At 41.8% G+C, this 20,184-nt stretch overlaps 2 long non-coding RNA genes across 2 annotated transcripts in view; one reads left to right on the top strand and one right to left on the bottom strand.

The window, feature by feature from the left end:
• The window catches only part of LOC132537550 (uncharacterized), a 233,266-nt gene that overhangs the window by 91,337 nt on the left and 121,745 nt on the right, over positions 1–20,184 (bottom strand). The window lies entirely within an intron of this gene.
• LOC132537709 (uncharacterized) lies at positions 1,136–12,586 on the top strand. Its single transcript, XR_009549167.1, has 3 exons — positions 1,136–1,622; positions 3,865–3,977; positions 11,889–12,586. It is a non-coding gene; the product is annotated as an uncharacterized LOC132537709 (long non-coding RNA).

Here is a 20,184-nt window from a genome sequence, read left to right as displayed (position 1 = left end):
AAGATAGAGAGCTGAGAGACTGAGACACCTAAACAACAGTTTTACCACTCCTGAAGCTTCCCCCTGCAGATGGGGGTGCGGGTTTAATCCAGACACTTGAGCATGATATTGTGAGTATTCAGTTGGTTATGCCACTGCCTGGCCCAGAGAAAATTCAATGTTCTAGCTACATTCAAGGGGAGTGATTACAAGGGTATAAATGGCAGGAAGAAGGAATTGCCTGGCGCTATTTTACCTCCCCTGGACACTGACACTCATAGAGTTGGCTTTTTATATTACTATTTTTTATATTCATTTACTTTTCCTTTTGCTGACCTTGTTTTTTTTTATTGTTGTAGTTAGTATTGTTGTTGGATAGGACAGAGATAAATGGAGAGAGGAGGGGAAGACAGAGAGGGGGAGAGAAAGATAGACACCTGCAGACCTGCTTCACCACCTGTGAAGCGATTCCCCTGCAGGTGGGGAGCCGGGGGCTCGAACTGGGATCCTTACTCTGGTCCTTGTGTTTTGTGCCACCTGTGCTTAACTAGAGTTGGCTTTTTATTGTTGGTCTGCTCATGCTGAAACTGTTATAGGAAAGTGAAATGCCCATCTTCTTTATAGCAGCATCCATGTTAGATTAGCTGCACTAATGTAATTAATACATTATTGCATTTGTTCCTTTCTATGAAAGACTTGCCCTGTTAGTGAGGAACTTGAAGTAGATTTCTTCCAGAATATGTCATTTCTCTCCGAGTATTTCCCTGTTCCTCCACCTCTACCCCCACTTCTTTCTGGCAACTTCTGATTCCAGACAGTGATTTCTGATTCTAGCTGACTGAAGAAAGGATGGACATCTGGTCTAAGGTAGGTCAAGTCTTTCCACAGGCATTTTGGCTTAGAATCCGAAGATCTTGCCCTTGAGAATAGACATTTCATGAAGCTAGGATTGGACTTGCGTTGGGGGGGGACTAGTCTGTAGAGGGGAGCAGTGGGCCCAAAGAAGCCTTCAGAGTGGATTCAGCCCGTGTCTTCCCACTCCAGAAGCCAAACTCTCCCCCATTCTTCTGGCCTGCAAGCTAACCCCATCGTTTAAAAAAAGAACTGGGGGCCGGGTGGTAGCACGGTGAGTTAAGCACACATGGCATGAAGCGCAAGGACCAGGGCAAGGATCCCGGTTCAAGGCCCTGGCTCCCAACCTGCAGGGGGATCACTTCACAGGTGGTGAAGCAGGTCTATCTTTCTCTCCCCCTCTCTGTCTTCCCTTCCTCTCTTGTTTTCTCTCTGTCCTATCCAACAACAATGACAGCAGTGATGACAACAATAATAACAATGTTAAACAACAAGGGCAACAAAAGGAAAAAAATGGCCTCCAGGAGCAGTGGATTCATAGTGCAGGCACTGAACCCCAGTGATAACCCTGGAGGCAAAAAAAAAAAAAAAAAAAAACCTTACCTCTCCCATCTTTCTATTTGTGAGTTTTTCAACATCTGACCACCTGACCTCAAAGTCAGCCCATGTCCTCCTCACACATGCTCCTGCATCTGACCTGAGAGAACCAATGAAGCCTTGCTGGCAGGTGATGGGGCAGAGGCAATAGAGAGCACTGGGAAGAAGCTGTGCAAAGGAGGGCACATACTGATGTAAGTATATGGTTTAATTCATTGCTTTTTTGGTGGGTTAGAGGGAATGTTTTAGTACTTGGGGTGATACACCAGCTGGGAGGTACAAAGAGAAAACGGCATCCTCTCTTACCTGAGTCTCATGTGCATTCACATGCTGCTTATCTAAATCCCAACCAGGCTACTACTCCACATTGTCATTGCTGAGCTGATAAAAAGAGCCCCCCACCCTGTGCACATGCCCCCTCATCTTCCCTGGGAGCAACTCTGTTCTGGCTCATTTTGATCCTCTAACAGGCAAGGTCTCTGCCCCAAGAATGTGTCTCTCTCTTACCTCCCCTCAGTGTGCTCCTCCTCTCCCTCCATCTGGTTTGTTTACTGTGGAATCCAGGCCAGGGTGCTGGGAGTGGGTTGTATTTTTTACTGGAATTCTGTGCTCCCCTTCCTAAATCTCACCCTTGCATTCCTGTGATGCCTCCTCCTAGCTGGGAGGTCATTCTGCAATGCAGCCATTGGCTGAGCATCTTAGCCTTATCCCCAGCCTAGTGCTGGGAGCTGAATGTGTTGTGTTGAAGGAGGCTAAGTGGGATGTGTAAACAGGAAGATAGCAAGCCCTGCTTGGCCTGCAGAGCAGGAAACAGCAGCCACAGCACTCAGTGCAGATCTCAGATCACAACCCTCTGAGCTTTTAGTGCCTGCCCGGCTGGTTCAAGGATCATTCTAGCAGCATAGGATTGTCAATGGAACAGGAAGAATTTGTCCTAAGACACTACTCAAGAATTTCATGGTTCCTGGATCTGATGTGATAGACAGATAATCAGATAGATGAAAAGAAAAAGGAAAGTTAAAGAGAACAGTGTATGACTAGCTTACCTGTCAGTCCCTGAACTGAAACTACCTGACTCTACCCGACTCTGTCTTCCCAACCCTTCCTCACCAGACTGTCTCTCTATGTCTATAACATCCAACACACCAAACTACACTTTTCTTTCATAATCAGTATCCCTATCTAGAGTATAAACTCCATGAGAGCAAGGGTATTTGTACCCTGACAGATTTTCTTTAATTATTTTACCGGAAATTAGTGGTTTACAGTACAGCTGTTGACACGTGGCTACAACTTCTCATTTCTCGGTGATGGGCGTGTGCTGAACACTCTCACCCCCAACTTTGGTCCTTTTCCACTATCATGCACCAGGACCCCAGCACCCTTTCCACCCTTCTCCTCCTCCTCCTTCCCCTGAGACCTTCGCTTTGGTACAATACACCACACTCAGTCCAAGTTTCATTTTGTGTTTTCCATTTCTGTCCTCATTTCATAAGTTTCCCCTATAAGCATCTGAGCAGAGCCTGGTACACTATAGGCATGAAATTTATATTTGTTGAATTAACTGCTAAATTTCTGTAGAAAAAAATTATTATTTTCTTATTACACTCCTTTTATAGTTCTCCAAACTGGGAATGACTATTCCCACTCCATCAATAATTTTCTTCAAGAATGAGCTCCAGTGCTGCATCTGTAGTATAGCAAGTAGTTTAAGACTCAAGCTTTAGGTTCAAATCTGTACTCTCCTGTCTGTTCATCAAATAGCCCTGGTCAAGCCCTGGTTGCTTTATGTCAGTTTTCTTACTTCATGGAATCACTGTGATCATGAAATAACAAAATATCTGAAACGTTCTTAATTAATACCTCTGCCCCCAATGTTCCTCAGTCAGGTGCATTCTCTCCCACTTCTTTGAATCCTCACATTAATTACATTGAGTCTCTCTTTAAAAATTCAAAGCATTTTCTCTTATATTCTAGTTATTCTTACATAGGTAATGTTTTCCTTGACAGAAAGATCTTCAGGCAAATACTTTGTAAATATATGTCCTTCAACCCCCTCCTTGAGTATTTCTGTATGCAGAATCTGAACAAAGGAATACCTCAGCATAGGAGTGAGCATCGATGGAAAGAAGAACTTAGAGAGAGATCAGTATTCAGTGGTTCAGTGGGCAGATGAGACTTTGCTGGAAGGACTTGAAAGATGGGATTTCTGTGATGCGGAAACTTGAGATCAAAACATGGTTCACCCAACATAGGCATGTCACATCATAAGCTACAGCTTCAGACATAGGTTTTGGGACTAGAGCCTCTGCATAGGAATCAGCCATCTTCTGTGAATTAGTAACCCCCCTTTCCAAGGGGCCCAGAGTGGGGCCCAGACTTGAGGCAGAAAAGCGTTGGCTTCTGAAGTAAAGGACCTTCCTCTTTCTGTTACAGGGATCCTTAGAAAGTCACTCGTGATAAACACTGGTGTGTTTCTGCAATCTGGCTTTCAAAGGTTCCTGAACTGGGGGCAATTAACAGAGCCCGGGAAGCCAAGAAAATGCACTGTGAGTATAAACAGCTTGACAGGACATTTATACAGCAGCAGTTGAAGCAGAGCCCTTCTTCCCTGGTATTTTGGGGAAGAGATTTTGAGAGCAAGATGCCCATCTTTTTTTCTTCTCTGAGATGGGCTTCTTCTATCAGCTATGAAGAATCCTGGCTGAGTTTTAGGAAAGACTCAGTGACTTGCGGGGATAACAGTGAACAACCTTTGCTCAAACCCCTTCCCCATAGGGCCTCTGGAGCTCCTTCACAAGAAGCAGAAGGGAACAAGGTCTAGTTCCACCCCCAGTTTTACAGAAGTATAACTGATACTCCCCGGCCTCTAGAAACCACTATATTCTCTGCTTCTATGGGTTTGGCTCTTCAGTTTCCATATGCAAATGAATCCATACAACATTTGTCTTTCTGTGTCTGGCTTATTTCACTTAACATAATGTCTTCCAGGTTTATCCATGTTGTCACGAATGGCAGGATTTCCTTCTTTAAAAAAAAAAAATTTCATTATAAACATATACAATATTTTCTTTAGCTTCTCATCCATTGACAGACATTTAGGTGGTTTCCATATTTTGACTATTGTGAATAATGCTGAAATGAACTTGGGAGTGCAGATTAATCACTGAGGAAATGCATATAAAAAGCTTAGTGAGAGAACTGAGAAAGTGACTTGGGGGGTAGGTAGGTTACATAATTTGCAGATGTGAGGCCTTGCAGCATAAAATGGTGAGGAAATGCTCTGGTTTCGTGTTTTCTTTCAAGTATGCTACTAGAAAATTATTCCCCTTTTTTGCCTCCAGGGCTGGGTGCCTGCACTCCTGAAGACCTTTTTTTTTTTTTTTCTTTCTCATTTTGTTGCCCTTCTTGTTGTTATTGCTGTTGTTGTTGGATTGGACAGAGAGAAATCAAGAGAGGAGGGGAAGACAGAGAGGGGGAGAGAAAGATAGACACCTGCAGACCTGCTTCACTGCTTGTGAAACAACTCCCCTGCATGGGGGGAACCAGGGGCAACAAGTCCTTGTACTTCATGCCATGTGTACTTAACCCACTGCACTACAGCCTGGCCCCCTGAAAAATTATCCTTAACCACGGTGGTATAACAACTTCATATTTATTAGGTTGGCTATTACCAGAAAGATAAAAATAAATAATAAATGTTGGTGAGGATGTGGAAAAAGGGAACTTTTATGTACTCTTGGAATGATATAAACCTATAATATTTAATTTTTGAAAGCTGAATGAGCCCACATGAGTTTCCTATATTATCCAGTGATTATAAACTCCATCTTCAAAGTCATTGCTTTTTGTATGCTAGATAGGCAGAATCTTTCTTCTTGGAAAGGGTTTATAAGTATCTAGGAGCATATAAATGTGAATACACGGGTGAGTGGTGAACAGCCTTGCACCATAATGATGACTTTGCTATCCAGTAAGCCTCAGAACTGGACACATAGATGAACTCCTAAGATTTGCTTCCTCTGCCTCTGAAATGGGAGTAAAACTACTACCTACTTCACTGGGGTTGATTGCCCTTAGGCATAATAAAGCACAGTCACAGGCTGCCAAATATCTTCAATGAATGGTGATTATATTACCCTTAAATCATGAAATCTATGCTCTGGGGTTCTTTGCATCCATAGACAAGCATTTAGTTCGTTTCCATATCTTGACTTTTGTGGACAATGCTGAAATAAACCTAGGAGTTCAAATTAATAGAGTAAGAGAACTTTTTACAGAGAAGGAAAAATTAGCTTGTAGAATCTACACAGAATGGGTGTCTTGAAACCACAGATATGCCTTTCTTATTTGAAAAGAAAATTACAGCTTGCTCATAGTAGTGAATGTGTTCACTATTTTGACTGTAGAGTTATATACACATGTCAAAACATCAAATTTTATGTTTCAGTGTGTGCAGTTGATTGTGTTTCAGTTGTACTTCAATAAAGCTATCAAACAATAAAAATAATTAACTATTTGAACAGCAGCAAAAAGAAGATGTAATAATACTAACGGTTTTCAGGCAAGTAATTAGAAGTAGATGAGATGCAGGTAAATGACAATGCCAGGCTGAAATAACACCAAGCACAAATAACTAATTCTTGCAGCTTTCTTAATGCTCTCCATGCTCTTCTCCTTTATTTTTCCCCATCTTTCTCCTTTCAAGTCTCAGGTCAAGAGTCCCACAATTTCTTAGAGGACTCAACATGCCATTCTACTTTATGATAATCAGATCCACCTATAAATGCCTTGATGTACTGGTGATGCTGTGTCACTCCTCATGTACTCTGATTGCATTCTTCAAATCATTATGAATGATTTGAAGAATGTCAGAAGTATCTGTGGTGACATTAAGCCTCGAAAGAGTAGGAGACACATTTATTGTGTCTATGAGCATAAAGCGCCTAAAAATATTTTTGTACTGATTATAGAGTTTTCATCTCCTGAGCTTGCATCTCACTATCATGAGCTCCAAGGAACAAACCCCATAACAATTTTATGACATCAATAGCTTGGCTGGTAGGCCATCAGTCTGCCCTGAAGTGTTTATCATTTGCCTCCACAAGAGAACTCTGTTTTAACTGTATTGGTCATCTCCACTCACAATAAACTTTCACACAAAACTAAAAGCTGCCAGACTTGAGAAAATTCCAATGTCTAGTTCATTTGCAGCAGTGTTTTCCATGTTCCAGACCCTTCCAGTGAGCAGCCTGCTTCTAAATCCCACTTCAGCTGAGTCCCAGAAAGCAGGGTGCTGGGGGCAACCCCCCAAAAGCACTAAAGTGGCAGAGTTGATCCTGTCCCATTACCCTAAGCCCTTTCATTTTCTGTTTGTTTGCTTTTAGCTCTCCTGGAAGTCTAATGGCGTCAGACACCACGTTTCCCACCAGAGGAATGACATTTATAACCCCCTTCTGCTCCAGCAAATGGAGGGGTTATCTTGAGATGTCCCCCCATCAGTGCACCCTGGTATCTTAGGCAGCTTCTCCACTGAGTCCCGGGAGTCAGCTCCAAGGCTGATGGTCTCAACAGTAAGGGAAGGAGGCCTGAGACCCAGGGCTGACAGTCAGCAGGACAGCACTAAGTATCCTCTTCCTGTTTCAGAGGGCTGCTGGCAGGTTTTTGAAAACCTGCAGTTTATTTATGTCCTCAATACTGGGCTCTTTGCCACTGCTCATTTCAGGACTAGCTGTATGTAGCTCTGGTTAACATTAGACCAATCCTCCACCCCCACCACCATCTGAATAAGGAAAGGTGGACTCCATCATGTTCAGTAACTGCCAAGGAAGCTGAGTCTTTGGGGCTGGTCACTGGGACTCAGAAGCCACGAGAAGGCTTTGTTTGTCTGCTGCCTCATGGAGGATGAGCAGCTTTGTGAGTAGGAACCAAATATATGGGAGTACTTAAGGAGGCATTCTCCCTCTCCAAAGCAGTCTTTGTGGCTTTCTTTTCCCTAAATAATAATTCCTCTCTGAGTGAATGGCTAACATGACCATTTCCTAAATTGGACCTCATGATGGTAATATTTCTTATTATATTTTATTATATTACACTGTTTATTTATTTATTTTTTACCAGAGAACTGCTCAGCTGTGGCTTATGATGATGCTGGGGATTGAACCTGTGACCTCAGAGCCACAGGTCTGAAAGTCTGTATCACCATTATTCAATAGAAACTTGAAAAAAAAAAACAGATGATCAAAAAGTGTGAAAAAGAAAAGTATAGAGAACACAAAGTGAGAAACACCAGCTGAGGTTGCAGTCGTCTTTCAAGAGCTAGTGTTTATGCCAAGCCTGATCTGGACCAAACAGAGAGGAGGCATGTCCAGCAGGGGGAAGGATCAATGAGCAATAAAGTGAAAATGCTCAGGATTCAAAAAGCAGCCTCTGCTTGGACAGTATGGTGCACACTAATCCTCATGGATGTAATTCCAGCAAAGATCTCCCCTATGCTTTCAAGGGAGACTGCAATCTACTTGTAAACTATACCCCTGTTTGCCTCTCAGGCATTTACAGTTTGTACACACACAGCTACATATATGTCCATGTACTTCCTGCCCCAGACATACATATTTTTATATTCACACACTTCTTTCCTGGTGGAACCTTGATTTTTGTCTAGGTACTCCTACCCCTAAGTAGTCAAGAAAGGAGGTACTCTCCTTGGGCCTAAAAGGTGAATATAACTTAATTTAAGCTAACTAGAGTAATTTCTTTCCCCCCTTGTCTTGAGATGGTTTTGTATGATCATCTTGCCCAAAATAAATGGGCCTTCTGAAAAGACTTTCTTGATGAGAAGAGATGGGCACATAGAAAAAACAGACATCTTAATTTCAGGATGTGGATTCTCTTTTTTTTCCTCCTTTATTGGGGGATTAATATTTTACATTCAACACTAAATACAACAGTTTGTACATGCATAACATTTCTCAGTTTTCTATGCAGCTATCAAGAACAATGAACCCACCTTCTCTGACCCATCTTGGACAGAGCTAGAAGGAATTATGTTAAGTCAGCTAAGTCAGAAAGATAAAGATGAGTATGGGATGATCCCACTCATCAACAGAAGTTGAGTAAGAAGATCTGAAAGGGAAACTAAAAGCAGGACCTGACCAAATTGTAAGTAGGGCACCAAAGTAAAAACCCTGTCGTGAGGGGTAGACATGCAGCTTCCTGGGCCAGTGGGGGGTGGGAGAGGGTGGGAGGGATGGGTCACAGTCTTTTGGTGGTGGGAATGGTGTTTATGTACACTCCTAGCAAAATGTAGACATATAAATCAGTAGTTAATTAATATGAGAGGGGGAAATCAATTGTATGTCTCAAAGTTTTTCAAAACACAAACTGAATCTTTTTAATATATAGGCTGTGTATTTGATATGCGGACTCTCTCAAAAGCCTAGACCAAGTAGATTAGAAGCATCCAATAGCACAGCTATATACAAGATACTGGATACTGTACAGCAAACCCTAACAAAAGGACTTTTCAAAGTTAATCCAATTACCAAATAATGTGATGATAACATTAACTATCGATTGTCTTTTTGAACCCTAAGACAGCAGGAACTTCACATCTCCACTATAGAGCCCCTACTTCCCCCAGGCCTGGAACCTTTGGATAACGCCCACTTTCCCGTATGCATCTCCCAATCCATACCAAATAATATTGCATCCGCCGATCACAACCTAACCAACGCAACGATTGCCACCTCAACAGGCTTCACCTCAGACTGTGTCCAGAGACTTCACGTGTGGAATGACAACCCTTCAACTTCATTACTCGGGTGAGACCTTTCCTTTTATAGTACACTCTAATTTCATCTCAGGTGGTTCACTTTCTAACAAAGTCCCAAAACCTAGATATACACCAGTTTCTGTGAGAGAGAGGTTATGTTCACAGGTATCCATAAACTACTGCAAAATATATACCTGAAAGCAGAAGTACACTAGAGTTTGCAGTGAGTACCTCCCTAACACTTCTTCTCCACTATTCCAAGCTTTGGGTCCATGATTGCTCAACAATTTGTTTGGCTTCGTATGTTAACTCTCTTTTCAATCACCAGGTTCCAGATGCCACCAGGATGCTGACCAGGCTTCCCTGGATTGAAGACCCCACCAATGTGTCCTGGAGCTCAGCTTCCCCAGAGACACACCCTACTAGGGAAAGAGAGAGGCAGACTGGGAGTATGGACCGACCAGTCAACGCCCATGTTCAGCGGGGAAGCAATTACAGAAGCCAGACCTTCTACCTTCTGCAACCCACAATGACCCTGGGTCCATGCTCCCAGAGGGATAGAGAATGGGAAAGCTATCAGGGGAGGGGGTGGAATATGGAGATTGGGTGGTGGGAATTGTGTGGAGTTGTACCCCTCCTACCCTATGGTTTTGTTAATTAATCCTTTCTTAAATAAAAAAAAATTAAAAAAAAAACATTTCTCAGTTTTCAGGATGTGAATTTTCTAACATGCCAAGAACTATTGCAACTGCCAAGCATTGTGGCAATGGGTGAAGAGAAGCTATAGACATTGTGGGAATGGCAGAATATTAGGATAGGAAATACCTGGATGCTTGATGGCATAGTCAAGTGACAGAATTTACCCTAGAACCTCTCTCTCTCTCTCTCTCTCTCTCTCTCTGGTATTGAGTTGAATAATAAAGCTTAAAAAAAGAATAATAAAGTTTAGAATATCCATTCTGTGTAGTATACTTTTCACTGGGCTTTTAGTTCTTTGTAGCTAGACATATTATGGTAAGAACTTTCTCCTTGGCAGAACATATCTAATATATCTAATGACTTGCTTCATTATGCCACCCATCTGATGTGTTATTGGTCACAGTCTTCATTTGATCCTGTCAACATGTAGAAATTGATCTTCCAGACATGGACACACTAATTCAAAGAGACATATGCACCTGCATATTCATAGCCAAGGAATTGAAAGCAATCTAAATGTCCAATGACAGGTGACTACATACAAAGTTATGGGCACATCCTACATGGAATACTTCTGCAATTTAAAAATATTATATTGTGCCTTTTGGAATGAGATAGATAGAAGTGGAGGTGAATATGCTTAGAGAAGTAAGTAAAGAGATTAAAGATGACTACCAGATGGCTTGCTCACATAGAGAAACTAGAGAACTGTTAACACATGAACTTGAAAAAAGAAAGAGTGTAAAGTAAGAGGTCGCAATAGTCTACAGTGACTCAATAAGTACAGCAAGCAAACAAAAACACCTAAAAAAGAAAACATAGGGATTCAGGCTGTAGCACAGCAGGTTAAGCACAGGTGGTGCAAACAGCGAGAACTAGAGTAAAGATCCCGGTTTGAGTCTCCGGCTCCCCACCTGCAGGGGAGTCACTTCACAGGTGGTGAAGCAGGTCTGCAGGTGTCTATCTTTCTCTCCTCCTCTCTGTCTTCCCCTCCTCTCTCCATTTTCTCTCCGTCCTATCCAACAACAATGGCATCAATAACAACACCAATAATAACTACAATAATAAAACAACAAGGGCAACAAAAGGGTATAAATAAATAAATAAATATTAAAATAAAAGACAACATAGAGTGCTTAATCAAATATCTTCTATTTAGACCTAGATACCCCTATCACCTACTTCCTATTTCACATCCTCCAATCACTCTAAGTCTAACCCTGTCAGATAAAATAAGGACTATAAAAGCTGGATAAAGACAACAGACTGGAACCCTCTAATAATGGCCCTTTTGGTCACTAGCAGGTCACCCCATCACCTGGGGCCCTAGTCAGGGAATCCTGGGATTCCCACACAGATATGATGAGCCTAGACCTCTAACAGTTCCCTCTCTACATCATCACTGGTCATTTCCAACAGGAACATCGTAAAGCCTCTTGTGGGCCTCTACAGGACATTGTCCTCAATGTAGAATAACAGTGGTAGAAATTGCACCACTCTCTGAAGAGAGACTGGGTCAATATACTCTGCCACTCGAGGAAGACGAGTCCTGAAATGAGTGAGCTTGGAATTTTCTTAACTATGACCATGAAATGTGAGCTCAGACAGACAGGGATGTAAAACTTACATAGGCTCCTGTTCTAAATATGAATAGACATGGGCCCTAGGTGAGATTAATGGGGTTTACAGTTAATGGCATTTATGCACTTGTCCTACATTTGGGAGCTACTCTCTGTACTGATGCAGCTTTCTAGTCCTATTCCCAGCTCTGACACAATCCTCCCAGGCAATACTTTTAGCCCATTTGCATGTTATCTGTCAGGATCAGGCAAAAATTAGTAAAGTCATGGGCCCCTTGGAATATACCTAAAATAGATTTCCTAGCTTCTTCCAACATGAAGACCCCAAATCTCATCTGCTATACTCTTACCTTTAGGTTCCTGATTATTAAACAATTTGTTCTGCTTTATATCTTAATGCTTTTCAGCCACCAAGTTACAGATGCTACCATGACACAATCTGACTTCCTTGAGCAGATGGCCTCACCAATGAGTCTTGGGATTCCACCTCCACAGAGCCCTATTCCTCTAGAGAAAGAAATAGGCTGAGAGTAGGGATTGACCTGCCAATGCCCATCTCCAGAAGAGAAGCAGTTACAGAAGACAGACCTTCCACCTTCTGCACCCCATAAAGATCTTTGGTCCATAGTTTCAGAGGGATAAAAGTATAGGGAAGCTTCCAATGGAGGGGATGGGATGTGGAACTCTGGTAGTAGGAGATGTACCCCGTCTTATCCCACAATCTTTTTTTTTTTTTTTGCCTCCAGGATTATCACTGAGGCTCTGCACCTGCACTATGAGTCCACTGCTCCTGGAAGCCATTTTGTTGTGCTTGTTGTTGTTGTCATTGCTGTTGTTGTTGGGTAGTACTGAGAGAAATCAAGAGAGGAGGGAAGATAGAGAGGGGGAGAGAAAGATAGGTACCTGCAGACCTGCTTCACCGCCTGTGAAGAGACCTCCCCTGCAGGTTGGGAGCCAGGGGTTTGAACTGGGATCCTTGCAGAGGTCCTTGCACAGGTCCGTGGCTTTGCACCACGTGCGCTTAACCAACTCTGCCTTACTGCTCGGCCCCCTCCCACAATCTTGTTGATAATTATTAAACCACTAATAAAAATTTTAAAAAGAAAGAAAGAGTGAAAGAGAGATATGAAAGAAAATGGAAAAAATAGCACAGTCTCTAAAACTTAGAACTATGGTGGTTATTGTTGGGAGGGTGGGACACAGAACTTTGGTGGTGGGTGCAGTGTGGAACTATAGCCTGTAATCTTATAAACCATTGTTAAATCAATACTTTGTAAAAGTAAAATAAAAGACTGACTTTCTTGGGAGTCGGGTGGTAGCGCAGCGGGTTAAGTACAGGTGGCACAAAGCACAAGGACCAGTGTAAGGACCCCAGTTCGAGCCCCTGGCTCCCCACCTGCAGGGGAGTCGCTTCACAGGCAAAGCAGGTCTGCAGGTGTCTTTCTCTCGCTCTCTCTGTCTTCCTCTCCTCTCTCCATTTCTCTCTGTCCTATCCAATAATGATGACATCAGTAGCAAAAACAATAATAACTACAATAATAAGACAAGGGCAACAAAAGGAATAAATAAATATTTTTTAAAAAAAAGATTGACTTTCCATCCAACTCCCACTAGTACCTTCTTCTATTTGCATATTTTCTCCCCTTTGGTAGTACCCTGACTCTTGTCCTCATTCTCACCTGCTCTGACCACCAGTGGTTTAACTAGTATCAATTCAAACCACAGGTGTTTTAGTTGGATAGATGTGAGTTTCATCTCGGCTCTATCACTGTATTTGATTGCTCATCAGTTAAATTTGTTGACTGGCCTCTGAGTTTCTAGATTGGTTGGTTTCTCTCTGCTTAGTAATTCACATGTTATACTGTTCCTTAAAAATACTCAGTGGTCTGCGAGTGTTACGGAGCTGCAGGAGACGGGAGGGTAGTATAGGGCAAGGGAGAAGAGGAGAAGGCAAACAGCCCAGTGGCAAATAGCATTTCTGTGGAAGACTGGGCTTGCTGCCGCACTCTGTATAAGCAACTCCTGTTTTTGGCAATACACGGTGTGTTCACACTACTTCTGATGCTCTCATTGTTTACCCAGAGGGTGAGACTTAGATAAGGAGTCTCTAATGAGATTTATGGGACTAGGAGTAGACATGTGCTGTTTAAATTGTTTACCATTTGTTGAGTGTTATGAGGGTCCACTCAGTTGCTGTCAAGAGACGTTCATTCAAACAGAATGATGAAGTTATCATATAAACCCTTTCTGAGATAGATATGTCTAAGTGTTGATTGGCTGCTGGGCTTTTCCAAGTTCTGTACACAGGATTCCTATAAATCTCTTGAGTTCTCTTTACTTTTCCAAAGCTCATTGTATGACCATGACTTCTTTGAGATATATTGGGAATATCTTCCCAATTAAAAAACAATGAATGAAAGAAATTCATTTAGAGGATGGCCATTGGAAGGACCAGTTGGGAAGTAAGAAATAGGACAAGAAAGGGAGGGAAGCCAGTGAAGTGTGCATTTCTGAGCTGGTTACTGTCCTGCTGTGAGCAACAGGAATTGAGTCCTTCTAGGGATCCCTGGAAGACAGGGTAGGACTTAGTTTCAAATCCCCCAACTGAAGGACTAGGAAGCTAAGGCATTTATCTGCCAGTGATATACCCATGTGTTATTGATTGAAGGAGGAGACCCAATGGCATTACCACAGGTGTTTCTGATTGTGCCTAGGCTTGCAATCAGGTGAAAAGTCTTCAGAAACAGAGTCACAGGTATTTACTGCAAGCAGCTTCAGGTGTATGGAGGTGACTGTCAAAGAAATTTGGTCAGAGGACTAAGAGTGAAGGCCTGGAGACTACTGTCTGTCTGCTCAATTTTTTAAATTTCTTTCTTCTGATTATCTTTTTCGTAATCTCTAGGAATAAGAAATGAAATAATGAAGAGGCAGAGAATGCAGTGTCAAGGAGAGAGGATTGCCTTCACTATCCATCACTAGAGTTGTTTCTGATGCTATATTTCAGTCAGCTCCTTGACATTCAAGACCTTAAAATAGGGGATGGGTGGTAGCACAGCTGGTTAAGTGCGCATAGTATGAAGCACAGGATCCCGGTTCCAAACCCTGGCTCTCCACCTGCTGGGCAGCTGCCTCACAAGCAGTGAAGCAGGTCTGCAGGTGTCTTTCTCTCATCCTCCTATCTTCCCCTCCTCTAATTTATCTCTGTCTTGTCAAATTAAACAAAAAAAAAAAGGAAAAAATAGCCTCCAGGAACTGTTGATTTATAGTGTCGGCATTGAGCCCCAGCCATAACCCTGGAGGCAAAAAAAAAAAAAAAAAAAGGAAAAGGAAAGGAAAGGTAAGGAAAGGAAAGAAAAGAAAAGAAAGAAAAGTGAAAAATGTAAAACATATGGTGTAAACACCATCTTTTATAAAGTGCTGTGGGTTAAAAGGTCATAAAATAACCAGTTGAGCTAATGAACCGCTAATGTGGAATTGTGAATATGCTGTTGCTAAAGTGTTTTTGCTACAGAATATCTAAGTGGATTATTGTTTCTCTAAGACATTCAGGCAACCTTTAATTGTATAACATATTTTTCTCTTTAACTAGGTAAGCTTTTTAAAGTTTTCTCTTCCTCTTCTCCCCTCTTCCTCCTCTTCCCCCCTCCTTTATAAATACATCTGACAGGTGTGAGTGTAAGCAGGAAGTGGGTCCTTGCAGGTTTTCATGATTATGGACAGAAGCTAAGATTATTAGAAACCTTCCTTCACTGTGGCTGATGGCTGTGGTCAAGAGGTTACATCACTGGATGTGAAGCTAGAGGCCTGTGATCAATTCCCTGGAGTTGGATGCCTCTACTCTAAGGTAAGCCTGAACGTGAGGGGGAAGAGGGGGCGTTCAATTTATATTTAATGTTTATAAATATCCAGTTTTTAAGAGTATTCTTACCACAGACTGAGTCACTAGTACCTAGGTTATCAAAGTGAAGTACATAACCAAAGAGCTCATCAAAGAAATAAATCAGAAAACATCTTAGTATTTAAAGTTTAACATATCTATCTAATTAAAATCTAATATTTTTAAATGTATTAAAAAGAGAGAAAGGAAGCCAATCTCAGCAAAATAATTATGTTGCAAGCATTAGCTACATCCTACTTATAAGTGACTCATTTTCTCCCCCCTAATTCTAGAAGAGGGAGCATGTCCCTAACACTTAGATATTGGGCCCTGTACTAGCTCTGGCTGCATCAAGATCCTGCCTACGTCAATTATTAACTGTTCACAAAAAATTCCAAACCAAATGATATATTTGGAATGGCAGGGCAAGGGTACAAACATTTGCTGACCACCAAATACCTGTTCAAGTAAGGTGAAGGCCTTTAATTAAATAGGTTACTCTAAAATTTCTCCGAAATGTTTTCATTCCCAAGTAAGAATATACTTAAACATACATACATACATGTATACAGACCCATAGACACACTAATGTATAGAGATTAATAACATACACTGGCCAGCTTAAACACTTTTTTTCCCAGTGTCACTCATTTCAAAAGTAATTATAAACATTGTGGGGTGTGGCTGAAGGAGCAGGTGGCACACAGGAAACAGTGTGTACATAACAGATGTTATGGATATATATCACACATGGACAAGAAGAAACCAGAGCAGAATGAAGAAAAGATGAAAAAAGTGGATGAAATTAATATTGTGGCACATGAGTGGCCTATATACAGAATGACGCACAAGTTCACAGATTCTGAGCTAGAAGATTTAAATTAAAAGCAATTATATTGATAAAACAAAAATAACTATTTCTAGGTAGTTAATTGATGCTGCCCAAAGAGGTATTAGTTGAATAGTTCAAAACAGAACCTACAACTGCTTTTTGTTCTAGATATTGTTTTACTGTAACCTATTAATTGGTAACAAAAGTTATTTATTTATAAAATATACAGATACTCTTTTCAGAGAATAATAGTTATTATAACTTTGATCATGTTTTATATGTGCATTATATACAAACTAATTTATGCTAATATGAACAATGCCTTACTAAATTGCATGCATATATATCCTTTTTGTTTATTTTGCCTCCAAGGTTCTTACTAAGGCTCCTGGCAGCCATTTTTCTCACCCATCCCCCCCCCTTTTTTTCAATTTTATTCCATAGGACAGAGAGACACTGAGAGGTGAGTGGAGATAAAGAGGGAGAGAGAAAGACAGACACCTGAAGACCTGCTTCACTACTTGTCATGCTGAGCTTCACTGACGGGAGACAGACGACCAGGGACTCATGGTTGAGCTGTACATAGTATCTCTTTATTCATGCAGGACGCAGTGCAATCTATACCAAGCTAGACAAAACTAACAACTAACTAAAACAAACAATGTTGTCTTTATATATACTTCCCAAGTAGGGTGTGAAAAGGATGTGACACAGAGAGGGTGGAGAGAAAAGTGACTGGTGAAAATCAGGGTGTGACAAGGAGAGGATCAGGGTGTGATCAAGGAGAGGGGGTGGAGCAGGTGAGAATTCTACTACTAAACCACCAATGCCCTGGAGGGAAGGTGGTGCTTTATGTAAATGTAAAAGTGATTTATGTAAATAGACGGCAGTGGTTATGTAAATAGAATACAGTGGTTATGTAAATAGAATGCAGTGTTAAGCAGGGGGGATTTAAACCAAATGAAACAGAAGGGGTTTTTAAAAGCAGAATTAGAAGATACGAAGAATTCCCCCTTTCTTTTTAACTAATGGCCATAGTATCGGGATTGTGGGGCACTTTGTGAGGCAGGGAGACTGATAAGAGGCACACCTTTTTGGGGTTCTACTGTCCCTCCTGGCTCAACCTCTCCGTGGAGAGAGAGACTAACAGGATTGACACACCCCTCAAGCTCAAGCCCTTCCAAGCTCAACCACATCCTCACAATTCCCCAACATCTCTCTCTTACTTTATGGCCATATATAACTGGGTCAATGTCTGTAAAAGGCTTCATCTCTGTCAGGGGAATAGCAGTGTAGGGGTGAACAGAAACCTATATCATACAGGCATTTTCAAAAGAACTGGCATAAGACATGGAAAACAAAATAGGCAAGCAGCAATAACCAGTGTGATGCCAAGGGGAAGCCTGAGGGGGTATTTTCTGCAGGTGAAAGGGCATTTCTTGCCTCTGGGGGTATCAATTGCCTCTGGGGGCGCTTCATGCCTCTGTGGGCATCTCTTGCCTCAAAGGGCGTTTCCTGCCTCTGTGGGCATAACCTAATAAGGAGGGGAAGTTTTCTGCCTCTGAGGAAGAGCCTGCAGGCGAGGGGATATGCCTATAAAGTCCCAAGGCTCTGGCTGAAGTTAGTCTTTGAGAAACACAGCAATGTGTACCAGTAAGTCCGATGGAGGTGTCAGTTCAAAGTAGATGACCACGGAAGAAAATGCCAAGGGATGAAACGCTGCATGTCTGTCTAGATGGGGAATGTCGGCCACCAGAATTCTGCTTTTCTGTAGAGAGTAGCTTTGGAGTCTGTGAATCTGTTTCTTCAGGTCGTGCCAGGTCACATAATTGGTTTCTGGGGGTGTGTTGTAGTCATTCCATCTTGTGGGTGATGTCAGAGAACAGGGGTCCAAATGCATTTCCAGAAATTTTCATTTGAGTAGATGCTTTTTCATGTGAAGACTTGACAGCTGAAATTCACTTACTTGTCAAACAAAACTTGTAGCAGATTAGAAGTTGATCTCCATTATAATTGGAAGTCCTTTTTAGCATGATTTTAAGGTTGTTTAAACAGTTTAAACTCAATAAAATGTGGAAAGGTAAACAGAAGAACCATGGTAGAAGCCTCAGGCATGATAATAATTAACATAATCATTGCACTATCTGCCCCACCCATAACTCATACCATTTCAGGATTAAACGTTTCAGATTTATGCCAAGACGTAAAAAAGAAATCAAAGGAGGGAAAAAACTATTTTTTGGATTGTTTCTGGATATCTCTAGAAATCATGGCTGTGTCCAGCATTTTTTTTTAAGTCAATGTCATACAAAAATTCAGTCATTCAAATCACTCTCTTATGAAATGCAACTTGAACCAGATTATGCAGATCTCACCATGTAGTATCATGAGTCCCTGGAGGGCGTCCTAGTCCAAAAAGCTCTTCAAAATTCCATTTAGGGTGCTTCTGACTGTTCCTGCTGGATTGTTTCAGGCACCCGTTTTTAAAAGTGTCTTCCCATTGAAGAAAGAATCCAATCAGGAGAGTAGAACTAACCACGTGTCTCCATTCTTGGGGACTGCCACAGTACTGGAGAATGCTCCTCAAATTAGAGTAGACCTTCTCCATGGGAAACATTCGAGAAGAAGTCCAGAAAGTCCCAGTGGAAATCCCCATGCATATCCCAAGGTCTACGATCACGGTCATAAAGAACCAAATTGTGGCCCGGAGCAAAATGTAGTCCTTTTCCTCAGGAAACATGGGAGAGGGAATCCAGAAAGTCCAAGGAGAAATCTCCATGCATCTCCCAAGCTCTATGATTAGGGTCACAAGAAACCAAAGTTCCCGGTCAGGGAACCAAAGTGTGGCCCAGAGCAAAATGTTCCAGAGACAGAGTAACTGTCTCATGATGAAACAGTAGAGGCTTTGGAAAACCTCTTCGTAAGTAGAAGAGAAGACCATAGTGCATAGGTAGGCAAAGTCTTCACTTATCTGGGAGTTGCGCAGGTCCGGTCCCACGTTGTGGCGCCATTATGTTGTTTTCGCCGGGCTGGCTTAACGGGCGGGTAACAGAAGTACTCATGAAACATCCCTGCTCCAAGTGGGGAGCAGGGGCTTGAATTAGAGTCCTTGTACAAGTCCATGCTCATAGTCTTGTGTATATCTTTTTTTTTTTTTTAGAATTTATTTATTTATTCATGAGAAAGATAGGAGGACAGAAAGAACCAGACATCACTCTGGTACATGTGCTGCTAGGGATTGAACTTAGGACCTCATGGTTGAGGATCCAATGCTTTTATCCACTGAACCACCTCCTGGACCACTTATGTATATCCTTTAGAATGGATTTTCTAAAATTATTAGGAGCATCTGGAGGTGGAACGTACTCTAATATTAAAATTAAAATTGAAGCTCCTAGCAGAATGTTATGGGAAGAGTTAGTTAAAGACTTATTTACTCTCTTTCATTGCCCTTGGTTTTTTGTTGTTGTAGTTATTATTGATGTCATTGTTGTTGGATAGGACAGAGATAAATGGAGAGAGGAGGGGAAGACAGAGAGGGGGAGAGAAAGATAAACACCTGCAGACCTGCTTCATGGCCTGTGAAGTGACTCCCCTGCAGGTGGGAGGCTCCAACCGGGATCCTGACGCCAGTCCCTGCACTTTGCGCCACTTGCGCTTAACCTGCTGCGCTACCACAGGATCCCCCCCCCCTTTTTTAATCATTTGATTGGGGAGGTTTAATGGTTTACTTTATGGTTTTTGGTTTCTGTATCTGTTTTTATGTTTCTGCAAGTAGTCCCTTTACAGTATAGTTTAGGAAACATAAATTTTGACTTACCTTTGACTATTGACATTTATCTTATGTGCAGCTACTTAACTTCTCTTTGCTCTGGCACATGGCAAAAACTTCAAGAACAAATTTTCCACTTTAGTCTTTCTAAATCAGGATTTTATCTTTGAAAATTAATATATTTCATTATTTGAGTTCTCCGTGTACTCCTAAGCAGGCTAG

Source organism: Erinaceus europaeus, chromosome 3, assembly GCF_950295315.1.
Source record: "Erinaceus europaeus chromosome 3, mEriEur2.1, whole genome shotgun sequence".
Classification (NCBI taxonomy): Eukaryota; Metazoa; Chordata; class Mammalia; order Eulipotyphla; family Erinaceidae; genus Erinaceus; species Erinaceus europaeus.
The sequence above is the reverse complement of the archived record's forward strand: the minus strand, read 5'-3'. Positions and strand labels throughout refer to the sequence as shown.